Genomic DNA, 13,935 nt, shown 5'->3' with positions numbered 1-13,935 from the left:
TAGGAAATACCATGTTTTTAATGTATCAATGTGCAACACTTTATTTTTATATATCTCTGCAAATATTTACATTTTTAAATGATTACTTCTATATTAGATGAAGCTTACTGGTAAGTGGTGCTATGGTGAGCTATTTTTAGAACAGGCCTGTGGGCAACACATGTGATCCTCCATGTTGGTGACCCCTGCTTTAACATTTCTGATGACAGCACATTTCCTGGGACAAAAACTGCACCATTATGATTTTACATTACTTTTTTTTTTTACTCGTTTTGCCACACATTTCAGAACCCTGATGTCAATTTTCAAAACTCCAGACACAAAATTTACAACCACCATTACCAAATTTGCACGTTTTTGCAAAACTCTGAACTCTCTTTTTATTTATTTTTTGCAACACACTGGGCAAAAATACTGTTCACTGAACTAAACCCATCTTTTCAATAGAATACATATTGTTGGAATATCAAGCCAAATCTATGCATGTTCAATAGGAAAAGGTCTGGAGAGGGTTTCCTTCAATGCCAAAAATATTACATTTACATTTAGTCATTTAGCAGACGCTTTTATCCAAATCGACCTACAAATGAGGACAAGGAAGCAACTTACACAGAGGCAATTAGAGGCAATTGCAGATTAGAAGGTGAAGTGGAGACTAAATAGTTGAGTTTTTAGTCATTTCTTGAAAATAGCGAGTGACTGCTGTTCTAATGCAGTTAGGGAGTTCATTCCACCAACTGGGCAGATTGAGCGTGAGCGTGAGCGAAAGTGATTTCTTCCCTCTTTGGGATGGAACCACGAGGCGACGTTCATTGACAGAACGCAAGTTTCTGGAGGGCACATAAATGTGCAGAAGTGAGAGCAGATTAGTGATTTATTAGTGATTTATTTGATAATAATGAATAATTCGATGACAGAGCTCTAAGTTACATTACGCCAATGCACCCACAAGAATTACAATCAAGAGGTTCGCAACTAACTTACATTTCCTGACTCCAGCATATATATATATATATACACAACCAGGGCTTGACACAAACTTTTTTGATCACCAGCCACTGTGGCGAGTAGATTTCCAACATTACTAGCCACTCGCCATTTTCACTAGCCACACTTTTTTTTTTTTTTTGGGGAAAATATATTTTATATGCATAAATTTGACTTTGAATTGCTAAAATGACTTGATTTAGATGTTGTGTTATGTCTACAACATGCCTACTCATTCATTTACCTTGTGTGTATTGTGTATTAGCTTGCTCGGTGTGCACGAGCAAATGGGTTGTCACATTGTAATCAGTTTTTATTTCACATGACTTTTTAGGGCTCAAAATTAAGGATTTACCAAATTTATCTCTGACTGCACCAAATGAGTATTTCTTAGCCACACATTTTTAATGTGTCAAAACAAAGAAAATATAGCTTTATAGGTGCACTTTTAATTCAACAAAACTTTTCTATTAAAAAAAATTCAATTTACAAAGGAAGTATTGTCATGTATCTAAATTATGCAGAGTTATCTGTCCTGGCTAAAAGTCCCAGATCAGCAGTTAACTGCACTTAAACGGGGAGTAATCTCCCATTAAAGCAATGATTTTGTAAAAAATATGATTAAACCATATTAACAAAAATAACAGTAAGCAAAAGAATGCAGGTGAAACACACCGTGTGATGATGAAAGGATGATCACATGCACACGGTTAATATAGGCCTGTTAATCTGTTCAGAGAATAATTAAAATGAAAGCAGTGATTGCTTCTGCTTACAAAAGTTTTTTTTTTTTTTTTTTTTCTAAATCTTGAGCTCTGGAAAGCAGCAGGCCTGTGAGTGCAAGATCATCCCTCGTTCATCGCGTCCAGTCTATTTTAAAGGGAACAGGTCGCACCAGTTGCACTTCCTCTAGGCATGGGATTCGCAGAAGTAAACGGGAGCGTGCACGCTTTTTATCAGTCGCACGCATCACATCAGCTGTGCGCGCGCGAGTGATTATCCTCTCGTTCGGTATTTACCTACTTTTTTTTTGCTGTTTTGCTTGTGCGAACAGTTATTTTTGTCAGTCATGCTGTTTCTCGATTCTAACATCACATTTGCTCGAATTTTGGGCCATGCTTATTGTCGAACTCTGTCTGTCTAACCCGCCAGAGCTGAAATCTACCCGCACTTGGTGGGTGTTAATGTAAAGCCCTGTACACAACTGATATAACAGGTGGAGTATTGGTTTAACGTCACTTATCAGTGGTTCTGCAGTCCTTTGGCTCTTAATTGTACCCCTGACATACTTCCTCTTTCTGCAACCCTTCTCTGGATACCAGAACTGAACAATTACGTGCATCTTTAATATTTTTCACAACTTCTACAAGCATCATGCTCCATGTGACATGTCTAGACTTTGTATTAAACAGCAGTCTAGAGCAGTCAAGAGCCCCCACACTATATTTATTCGGTCACACTTTACAATAAGGTTCATTAGTTAATGTTAATTAATGCATTTACTAACATGAACAAACAATGAACAATACATTTACTACTGTATTTGTTCATGTTAGTTAACTTGAGTTAACATGAACTAACAATGAACTACAGTATTTTCATTAACTAATGCATTATTAACATCCAAGTCCATGCTTGTTAACATTAGTTAATGCACCATAAGTAAATGTTTAATTATGATTAATAAATGCTGTACATGTGTTGTTTATGATTAGTTCATATTAGTAAATGCATTAACTAATGAACCTTATTGTAAAGTGTTACCATTTATTCTTATTCTACTACCTCCCTCTTGTCAGCAGTTCCTTCTAAAAGTATACAGGACAGTAAAAAAAGTAGCAGTGTGCCTGTTCAATATATGGTATCATACAAAAGAAAAAGATTGATTAATCTGGTGTAAGTCTAAACATTTTTCTATTAAAAATAAAGACACAAAAGTAACAAGAATAAATTCCCTTTTCCGATCCCATTTTAAAATGCAGCTCACACATTACATTTGAAATAACCATGGTTACATTTAATCACCACAATGTAACTATCAACTGATACAAGCGCTCAAAATGATAAATAACTGCTGCATTACTCCTTTCCACCACTGTTCAGAATACTGGAAAATCAGACTCAAGTAAAAGTTCCACTATTTGCCTAAAATGAGTGATATTTACAACAGATACTTGCACTACAAAGTATGAGTAAAAGGTAGACCTTTCAAAAGTAGTGAGTATTACGCTGTGAAAAGCTGATGCAGTTGCATGTAATTTGTGGATGTGTGTGAACAAACATTCTGTAGTGCATTTAGTTATTGCCCAGCAGGCACGCAACGCCAATGTTAATATTAAGTTAGATTTAGGTTGTGATGTCAGGTGACCAAAACTCAATGACTAGACAGTTGCTAAGGACAACGTTATTTAGATGATGCAAACTAAAATCAATGTATTTTGATGTCATTATTTGACAAGCCAACATACTAAACCAACATCATATACTGACGTTTATTCGTCAAGTATGGCAACCAAAATCCAACATCTGATGTCATAGTGGCCACATCCACACAATGTCAAGCTGTAACATCATTAGACATTGATATTTGGTTGATTTTAGGTTGAACATTGATATTTGGTTGATTTTAGGTTGAACATTGATATTTGGTTGATTTTAGGTTGGACATTGACGTTGGATTCTGATGTCGACCCAAACAACATTTCCAAACAAAATGCAACATCCACGACATTGGGGTAAACCGTCAATCTGACATCATGTTGACATCTTGTACTGCTGGGTGTTTAAGGCCATTTCGGTCATCATACAGTAAACATCCGTCATTTTTTCATCAGTGACATGCATCTTGTCTCTGGTTCAATACTTGTAAAGATTTTGGGCATCTTCTTAGACACTTATAATGAACTACCTCAAGACATGGGTGATTTATAAGGAAAGTTTTACCTTCTATGTGTGTGACCCTAATAAAAAGGGAGGTATTTCTCATATACATATGTTTATTTTTTCCTTATTTCTGTTTAACGGAGGTTTTTCAACACATTTTTAATAATAACAGTTTTAATAACTCATCTCTAATAACTGATTTATTTTATCTGTGTCATGATGACAGTAAATAATATTTGACTAGATATTCTTTAAAACACTTCTATACAGCTTAAAGTGACATTTAAAGGCTTAACTAGGTTAATTAGGTTAACTAGTAGGCAGGTTAGGGTAATTAGGCAAGTTATTATATAACGATAGTTTGTTCTGTAGACTATCGAACAAAAATATAGCTTAAAGGGGCTAATAATATTGACCCTAAAATGGGTTTTTAAAAATTAATAACTGCTTTTATTCTAGCTGAAATAACACAAATAAGACTTTCTCATGAAGAAAAAATATTATCAGACTATCATTAGAATACCTAAAAATTCTCCTGGAGGAAGATTTAGGTGTTGAAATCACAGATGAGCAAAGGGAGCTTTACACAGATTATCGATATGCGCAGGGCCTCATACAATTTAAATCAGTACATTTTTTACATTGGTCCAAACAAAAATTTAGTAAGATATTTCCAGAAGTGGCCTGTGCATGTAATCGGTGTGGTCTAGAACCGCCATCACTGGCTTGTTTTGGAGCTGCCTAAACTGAGAATGTTAGAAAAATATTTTCCCAGTAAGATGATCAAAAACTGATAGATCCAGATCCTGTATAGCAGTTCTTGCCATCATTGATTTGGAGATAGTACAGAACAAAATATAAGCCCAACTGTCTGTTTTTAGCTGTCTACAAGCACGAAGGTTAACATTATGAAACTGGAAACAGAAAACTGCTCCTACATATATACATCTATTGAGAGATGTAATGAAACATTTGAAAGTGGAGAAAATCAGATTCTCCCTATTAAAAATATAAAAATAAAAAATTTCTATCAAATCTGGATTTTTTAAAAACATAAATTCAGCAAGAAATAGTTAAATTGAAGAGGATTAGATTAAAACAAATTAAGTCGGCGCAATAGCCTTGTGGTTAGCACGCTGACATATGGTGCAGCAGCACTTCAGGGCATCTCAACTTTTAATTCCATCTCGAGGACATTTCCCGTCCCTACCCCCCCTCTCTCTCCCAATTCGCTTTCTGTCTGTAATACTGTCCTATCCACTTAATAAAGACAAAAAGGGGCAAAAATAAATCAAAAAAATTTTTTTTTAATTTATTTATTTCATTATTTTATTTTTGTATTTTTTTATTGTAATAGTCTATTATTACTATACTCATGTATAGATTGTTTGAATGTCTAAAAAACAAAGAAACTTACAAATTGGGTTTGTAAAAACAAACATTCACACCACAATTGATAATAAAACATACAATATACAAACAAAGGACGTTTAAAAAAACCTGCACAATGCAAACATTTAATCTTTAAAACATTAAAGTTCCGATGAAAATTCAAAGTGGAGACGATGAGAGTAGGTCACTTATGTGTTTATTAAAATGTATTTAATTTTTGGAAATAACTATCTTCTAAAAAGCCATCAGTTTTTAGCCATGGGGTTTTACGTTAGATTCTCCCCACAGCATTAGCATCATTTGCAACAGATTGATTTCATGGCACAAGACTAAACTTTAACACTTTTATGGTCCTAAGATACATTAAACATAAATGCAGACAGAACATGGAGGATGATCTCAAAGAGGCGGTCTCCAAAATTAAACCAACAATAGACTTGTGCTGTAAACGTTGTGCTGACCCGTCTCATAAGGTGAGGGTCATATTAAATTGAATAAATCACTACAAAAATGATATAGTTATTGCACTTATTTGTGTTGTGAAAATGATCATGTTTATATAGGCACATTGGGGTGTGTGTGTGTCAACATTAGTTTCTAACAAGCTCTGAAAAACAGTGGGGGTCATGAGTAGGCCCACACAGAATCTGTGCGCTGAATTCTGTAGATGTTTAGCCCACCATTGATTGTTTATTTACTTGCGTAAATGTGTCAATTTAAATTTATTGTTTTTAAATAATTACAGTAATATTATTGACTAAAATGAAAAATGATTTATTTACAATACAGTTTGTAAAGTCATATTTTCTATCTTTTAGTAGATATATGAGTGACTTGCGAATAAAGCAGATCTAATAAAATTAGCATAGTAAACATTCAATAACAGTTAAAATGGTATTACTATTTATTTTATATATTAAGGTTTTAGTTATGATATTCTGTAAAATCATTCCGCATAAATCCGCAGATTTTTAACAAAATTCTGTGCAGAAACAGCAAAAAAATGTCCACAGATTCTGTCTGGCCCTAGTCGTAGTTATTTTAGGGGTCGTAGGCTGAAAGGTTTGGGGACCCCTGAGCCAGTGTGCTCCAAAACAGTGACAATATTCACGTTCATAAGGTATAGGCTGATAGAAACATGTAAAGCTAAAGGTTTGTCACATCCAGCAATATCTGGCAACTCATACTGGTTTCTCATCAAATCTTGACCAATCATATACTCTCTCTAGCATCTGACATGTCCCACCCGCTTTAAGACACTTTTCTTTTTAATGCACATGAGCTCAACTGGTTGAGTTGTAGAAAAAACTTCACAAATCGCAAGATGACTAAGTTTACTACTTTGTTTACTTATATGTGACAGTGATATGATTTTGCCAGATTGTTTGAAATGTAACCTGCACCAAAGATCTTCAAAAGTCTCTGACGTAAACTCTATAATGTTCTCATAAAAATGAGAACCGTCTTATTTATAATGCGTCTCTTTAGTTGAAACTAAACACTGCTAAATGTTTATACGAGGAGCAGTATGCCATATGGGCTCTTAACACCTGAGCAGTGCCACAGATACACAAGTCTTACGTCTTGAATGGAATTAGAATATCTTCATCAAGGGATTTCACTAGTTAAATGACCAGCACTGTTACATGGTAGGTTTAACACCCAGTGGTTTAACTAGGTATTACACTCCTAGTTCAAAACACTTTTATACTCAGCCAGTCCTCTGATGACTCCACACAACATTGACACATCAAAACGGCGCAAGTTTTTGTCCAGACCAACCTGATATTTCTATTTTAGAAACAGATTCTAATTCTCACAGCCTAACAACAGGGTAAACTATGACAATAATCACCTCAAGTGATTTATTCACTGTTAAATGCTAATAATGTGAGCTTGAATGTCATTTGACGTGACAGTGCAGATAGAGGCATGTTAATGGCTGAGCTCTACAGGTTTTAAAGTTATTCCATCATCTGTCTAGCTGAGGAGCTTGATGGCCTCTCCAGTTCTGCATTGAGGAAATGTCCATCTACTGCATAGTAGTGGAGAGAGACATCTCCATTGGACTACTCGCAGTCTGGTCCTTCTGCACTGGAATTGACCCACTGGAGTGCTGATCTTAAACTCTGAGCCTCCATCTCTACAGCCTGACAGCGCTAGCTAAACCCACTGATCTGAATCAACAATGTCAGCCAAGACTGACACACAGGGAGGAGATGAAGGTTTTGTCCAGATGAATTAGAAACTGATGTTCAGCCTAGAGAAAAAAAAATAGAAAAAAGAAAGTAAGTGATGGTATTTATTAAAGCTTGTTAACCTTAACAATGGTCTTTTATTATTTAGTTACTATTTAGTTTAAAAGTCTTGACCATTTCACTAAACTCCTTTCTAAATCAGCACACATTCAACCCATTAAGAGCACATCAGCTACCTAAAAAAATCAGCACATGTACGGCCACCTGACCAACAAGAGGACCCAGGGTCCAACTGACCAGTCAGAGCACACAGGGGAACCTGACCGATCAGAGCACCCTGGCACTGCGTCCTAACTTTGCACGAAATGGCGCCGCGGCACGCAATAAAAGCGATATTTTTTCGGAGTTAAAAGGGGTTTTCGCGCTAAGCATCGTCTTGACGCCATGCGTGACATTTCTATTTTTAGACGCAGCTTCTATTTCGGCAACAACGCAGCAGGGCGCATGGTTAAGTTGCATCACCTGCTTTGGGTCCAACTGACCAGTAAATTTGCACGATACGGCGCCGCGGAACGCAGTAAAAGCGACCTTTTTTTCGGAGTTAAAAGGGGTTTTTGCGCTAAGCATCGCGATGACGCCATGCATGACATTTCGATTTTAGACATCGTTTCTATTTCTGCAACAAGGCAGCAGGGCGCATGGTTAGGTTGCGTCACCTGCGTTGCAAGGGCACGGTTTGAGGCACTTGACCAGCCAGTGCACACAGCTGCCTCCTGACCAATCAGAGCACCCCAGGCCAACCAGCCGATCAGGACAGCACATCAGCTTTCAGATTAATAAGCGCACGTACGGCCCATAAAGAGCACATCAGCTATCAGATTAATCAGCGCACGTACGGCCACCTGACCAGCTAGAGGACCCAGGGTCCAACTGACCAGTCAGAGCACACAAGGCAACCTGACCGATCAGAGCACCCTGGCACTGCGTCCTAACTTTTTCGGCGACAACGCAGCAGGGCGCATGGTTAGGTTGCATCACCTGCTTTGGGTCCAACTGACCAGTAAATTTGCACGATACGGCGCCGCGGCACGCCATAAAAGCGATATTTTTTCGGAGTTAAAAGGGGTTTTCGCGCTAAGCATCATCTTGACGCCATGCGTGACATTTCTATTTTTAGACGCAGCTTCTATTTCGGCAACAACGCAGCAGGGCGCATGGTTAAGTTGCATCACCTGCTTTGGGTCCAACTGACCAGTAAATTTGCACGATACGGCGCCGCGGAACGCAGTAAAAGCGACCTTTTTTTCGGAGTTAAAAGGGGTTTTTGCGCTAAGCATCGCGATGACGCCATGCATGACATTTCGATTTTAGACATCGTTTCTATTTCTGCAACAAGGCAGCAGGGCGCATGGTTAGGTTGCGTCACCTGCGTTGCAAGGGCACGGTTTGAGGCACTTGACCAGCCAGTGCACACAGCTGCCTCCTGACCAATCAGAGCACCCCAGGCCAACCAGCCGATCAGGACAGCACATCAGCTTTCAGATTAATAAGCGCACGTACGGCCCATAAAGAGCACATCAGCTATCAGATTAATCAGCGCACGTACGGCCACCTGACCAGCCAGAGGACCCAGGGTCCAACTGACCAGTCAGAGCACACAAGGCAACCTGACCGATCAGAGCACCCTGGCACTGCGTCCTAACTTTTTCGGCGACAACGCAGCAGGGCGCATGGTTAGGTTGCATCACCTGCTTTGGGTCCAACTGACCAGTAAATTTGCACGATACGGCGCCGCGGCACGCCATAAAAGCGATATTTTTTCGGAGTTAAAAGGGGTTTTCGTGCTAAGCATCGTCTTGACGCCATGCGTGACATTTCTATTTTTAGACGCAGCTTCTATTTCGGCAACAACGCAGCAGGGCGCATGGTTAAGTTGCATCACCTGCTTTGGGTCCAACTGACCAGTAAATTTGCACGATACGGCGCCGCGGAACGCAGTAAAAGCGACCTTTTTTTCGGAGTTAAAAGGGGTTTTTGCGCTAAGCATCGCGATGACGCCATGCATGACATTTCGATTTTAGACATCGTTTCTATTTCTGCAACAAGGCAGCAGGGCGCATGGTTAGGTTGCGTCACCTGCGTTGCAAGGGCACGGTTTGAGGCACTTGACCAGCCAGTGCACACAGCTGCCTCCTGACCAATCAGAGCACCCCAGGCCAACCAGCCGATCAGGACAGCACATCAGCTTTCAGATTAATAAGCGCACGTACGGCCCATAAAGAGCACATCAGCTATCAGATTAATCAGCGCACGTACGGCCACCTGACCAGCCAGAGGACCCAGGGTCCAACTGACCAGTCAGAGCACACAAGGCAACCTGACCGATCAGAGCACCCTGGCACTGCGTCCTAACTTTTTCGGCGACAACGCAGCAGGGCGCATGGTTAGGTTGCATCACCTGCTTTGGGTCCAACTGACCAGTAACTTTGCACGATACGGCGCCGCGGCACGCCATAAAAGCGATATTTTTTCGGAGTTAAAAGGGGTTTTCGCGCTAAGCATCGTCTTGACGCCATGCGTGACATTTCTATTTTTAGACGCAGCTTCTATTTCGGCAACAACGCAGCAGGGCGCATGGTTAAGTTGCATCACCTGCTTTGGGTCCAACTGACCAGTAAATTTGCACGATACGGCGCCGCGGAACGCAGTAAAAGCGACCTTTTTTTCGGAGTTAAAAGGGGTTTTTGCGCTAAGCATCGCGATGACGCCATGCATGACATTTCGATTTTAGACATCGTTTCTATTTCTGCAACAAGGCAGCAGGGCGCATGGTTAGGTTGCGTCACCTGCGTTGCAAGGGCACGGTTTGAGGCACTTGACCAGCCAGTGCACACAGCTGCCTCCTGACCAATCAGAGCACCCCAGGCCAACCAGCCGATCAGGACAGCACATCAGCTTTCAGATTAATAAGCGCACGTACGGCCCATAAAGAGCACATCAGCTATCAGATTAATCAGCGCACGTACGGCCACCTGACCAGCCAGAGGACCCAGGGTCCAACTGACCAGTCAGAGCACACAAGGCAACCTGACCGATCAGAGCACCCTGGCACTGCGTCCTAACTTTTTCGGCGACAACGCAGCAGGGCGCATGGTTAGGTTGCATCACCTGCTTTGGGTCCAACTGACCAGTAAATTTGCACGATACGGCGCCGCGGCACGCCATAAAAGCGATATTTTTTCGGAGTTAAAAGGGGTTTTCGCGCTAAGCATCGTCTTGACGCCATGCGTGACATTTCTATTTTTAGACGCAGCTTCTATTTCGGCAACAACGCAGCAGGGCGCATGGTTAAGTTGCATCACCTGCTTTGGGTCCAACTGACCAGTAAATTTGCACGATACGGCGCCGCGGAACGCAGTAAAAGCGACCTTTTTTTCGGAGTTAAAAGGGGTTTTTGCGCTAAGCATCGCGATGACGCCATGCATGACATTTCGATTTTAGACATCGTTTCTATTTCTGCAACAAGGCAGCAGGGCGCATGGTTAGGTTGCGTCACCTGCGTTGCAAGGGCACGGTTTGAGGCACTTGACCAGCCAGTGCACACAGCTGCCTCCTGACCAATCAGAGCACCCCAGGCCAACCAGCCGATCAGGACAGCACATCAGCTTTCAGATTAATAAGCGCACGTACGGCCCATAAAGAGCACATCAGCTATCAGATTAATCAGCGCACGTACGGCCACCTGACCAGCCAGAGGACCCAGGGTCCAACTGACCAGTCAGAGCACACAAGGCAACCTGACCGATCAGAGCACCCTGGCACTGCGTCCTAACTTTTTCGGCGACAACGCAGCAGGGCGCATGGTTAGGTTGCATCACCTGCTTTGGGTCCAACTGACCAGTAAATTTGCACGATACGGCGCCGCGGCACGCCATAAAAGCGATATTTTTTCGGAGTTAAAAGGGGTTTTCGCGCTAAGCATCGTCTTGACGCCATGCGTGACATTTCTATTTTTAGACGCAGCTTCTATGTCGGCAACAACGCAGCAGGGCGCATGGTTAAGTTGCATCACCTGCTTTGGGTCCAACTGACCAGTAAATTTGCACGATACGGCGCCGCGGAACGCAGTAAAAGCGACCTTTTTTTCGGCGTTAAAAGGGGTTTTTGCGCTAAGCATCGCGATGACGCCATGCATGACATTTCGATTTTAGACATCGTTTCTATTTCTGCAACAAGGCAGCAGGGCGCATGGTTAGGTTGCGTCACCTGCGTTGCAAGGGCACGGTTTGAGGCACTTGACCAGCCAGTGCACACAGCTGCCTCCTGACCAATCAGAGCACCCCAGGCCAACCAGCCGATCAGGACAGCACATCAGCTTTCAGATTAATAAGCGCACGTACGGCCCATAAAGAGCACATCAGCTATCAGATTATTCAGCGCACGTACGGCCACCTGACCAGCCAGAGGACCCAGGGTCCAACTGACCAGTCAGAGCACACAAGGCAACCTGACCGATCAGAGCACCCTGGCACTGCGTCCTAACTTTTTCGGCGACAACGCAGCAGGGCGCATGGTTAGGTTGCATCACCTGCTTTGGGTCCAACTGACCAGTAAATTTGCACGATACGGCGCCGCGGCACGCCATAAAAGCGATATTTTTTCGGAGTTAAAAGGGGTTTTCGCGCTAAGCATCGTCTTGACACCATGCGTGACATTTCTATTTTTAGACGCAGCTTCTATTTCGGCAACAACGCAGCAGGGCGCATGGTTAAGTTGCATCACCTGCTTTGGGTCCAACTGACCAGTAAATTTGCACGATACGGCGCCGCGGAACGCAGTAAAAGCGACCTTTTTTTCGGAGTTAAAAGGGGTTTTTGCGCTAAGCATCGCGATGACGCCATGCATGACATTTCGATTTTAGACATCGTTTCTATTTCTGCAACAAGGCAGCAGGGCGCATGGTTAGGTTGCGTCACCTGCGTTGCAAGGGCACGGTTTGAGGCACTTGACCAGCCAGTGCACACAGCTGCCTCCTGACCAATCAGAGCACCCCAGGCCAACCAGCCGATCAGGACAGCACATCAGCTTTCAGATTAATAAGCGCACGTACGGCCCATAAAGAGCACATCAGCTATCAGATTAATCAGCGCACGTACGGCCACCTGACCAGCCAGAGGACCCAGGGTCCAACTGACCAGTCAGAGCACACAAGGCAACCTGACCGATCAGAGCACCCTGGCACTGCGTCCTAACTTTTTCGGCGACAACGCAGCAGGGCGCATGGTTAGGTTGCATCACCTGCTTTGGGTCCAACTGACCAGTAAATTTGCACGATACGGCGCCGCGGCACGCCATAAAAGCGATATTTTTTCGGAGTTAAAAGGGGTTTTCGCGCTAAGCATCGTCTTGACGCCATGCGTGACATTTCTATTTTTAGACGCAGCTTCTATTTCGGCAACAACGCAGCAGGGCGCATGGTTAAGTTGCATCACCTGCTTTGGGTCCAACTGACCAGTAAATTTGCACGATACGGCGCCGCGGAACGCAGTAAAAGCGACCTTTTTTTCGGAGTTAAAAGGGGTTTTTGCGCTAAGCATCGCGATGACGCCATGCATGACATTTCGATTTTAGACATCGTTTCTATTTCTGCAACAAGGCAGCAGGGCGCATGGTTAGGTTGCGTCACCTGCGTTGCAAGGGCACGGTTTGAGGCACTTGACCAGCCAGTGCACACAGCTGCCTCCTGACCAATCAGAGCACCCCAGGCCAACCAGCCGATCAGGACAGCACATCAGCTTTCAGATTAATAAGCGCACGTACGGCCCATAAAGAGCACATCAGCTATCAGATTAATCAGCGCACGTACGGCCACCTGACCAGCCAGAGGACCCAGGGTCCAACTGACCAGTCAGAGCACACAAGGCAACCTGACCGATCAGAGCACCCTGGCACTGCGTCCTAACTTTTTCGGCGACAACGCAGCAGGGCGCATGGTTAGGTTGCATCACCTGCTTTGGGTCCAACTGACCAGTAAATTTGCACGATACGGCGCCGCGGCACGCCATTAAAGCGATATTTTTTCGGAGTTAAAAGGGGTTTTCGCGCTAAGCATCGTCTTGACGCCATGCGTGACATTTCTATTTTTAGACGCAGCTTCTATTTCGGCAACAACGCAGCAGGGCGCATGGTTAAGTTGCATCACCTGCTTTGGGTCCAACTGACCAGTAAATTTGCACGATACGGCGCCGCGGAACGCAGTAAAAGCGACCTTTTTTTCGGAGTTAAAAGGGGTTTTTGCGCTAAGCATCGCGATGACGCCATGCATGACATTTCGATTTTAGACATCGTTTCTATTTCTGCAACAAGGCAGCAGGGCGCATGGTTAGGTTGCGTCACCTGCGTTGCAAGGGCACGGTTTGAGGCACTTGACCAGCCAGTGCACACAGCTGCCTCCTGACCAATCAGAGCACCCCAG

The 13,935-nt window shown here is 42.8% G+C and overlaps 2 long non-coding RNA genes across 14 annotated transcripts in view; one reads left to right on the top strand and one right to left on the bottom strand.

Annotated features, from left to right (window-relative positions):
* LOC147847018 (uncharacterized) overlaps positions 1 to 13,935 on the top strand; it is a 919,394-nt gene that overhangs the window by 340,801 nt on the left and 564,658 nt on the right. The window lies entirely within an intron of this gene.
* The window catches only part of LOC108190370 (uncharacterized), a 124,126-nt gene continuing 114,458 nt past the window's right edge, over positions 4,268 to 13,935 (bottom strand). For 12 of the 13 annotated variants that reach the window (XR_015477221.1, XR_015477210.1, XR_015477208.1 and 9 more), the window contains one exon: positions 5,158 to 7,522. This is a non-coding gene — a long non-coding RNA (uncharacterized LOC108190370). Of the gene's footprint in view, positions 7,523 to 13,935 lie in introns of all 13 variants that reach the window. The other variant, XR_015477209.1, reaches the window with a different exon arrangement.

Source organism: Danio rerio, chromosome 1 (assembly GCF_052040795.2).
Source record: "Danio rerio strain M-AB ecotype USA chromosome 1, GRCz13ab, whole genome shotgun sequence".
Classification (NCBI taxonomy): domain Eukaryota; kingdom Metazoa; phylum Chordata; class Actinopteri; order Cypriniformes; family Danionidae; genus Danio; species Danio rerio.
Note: the sequence above shows the minus strand (reverse complement) of the source record. Positions and strands in the feature narration are given on the sequence as shown.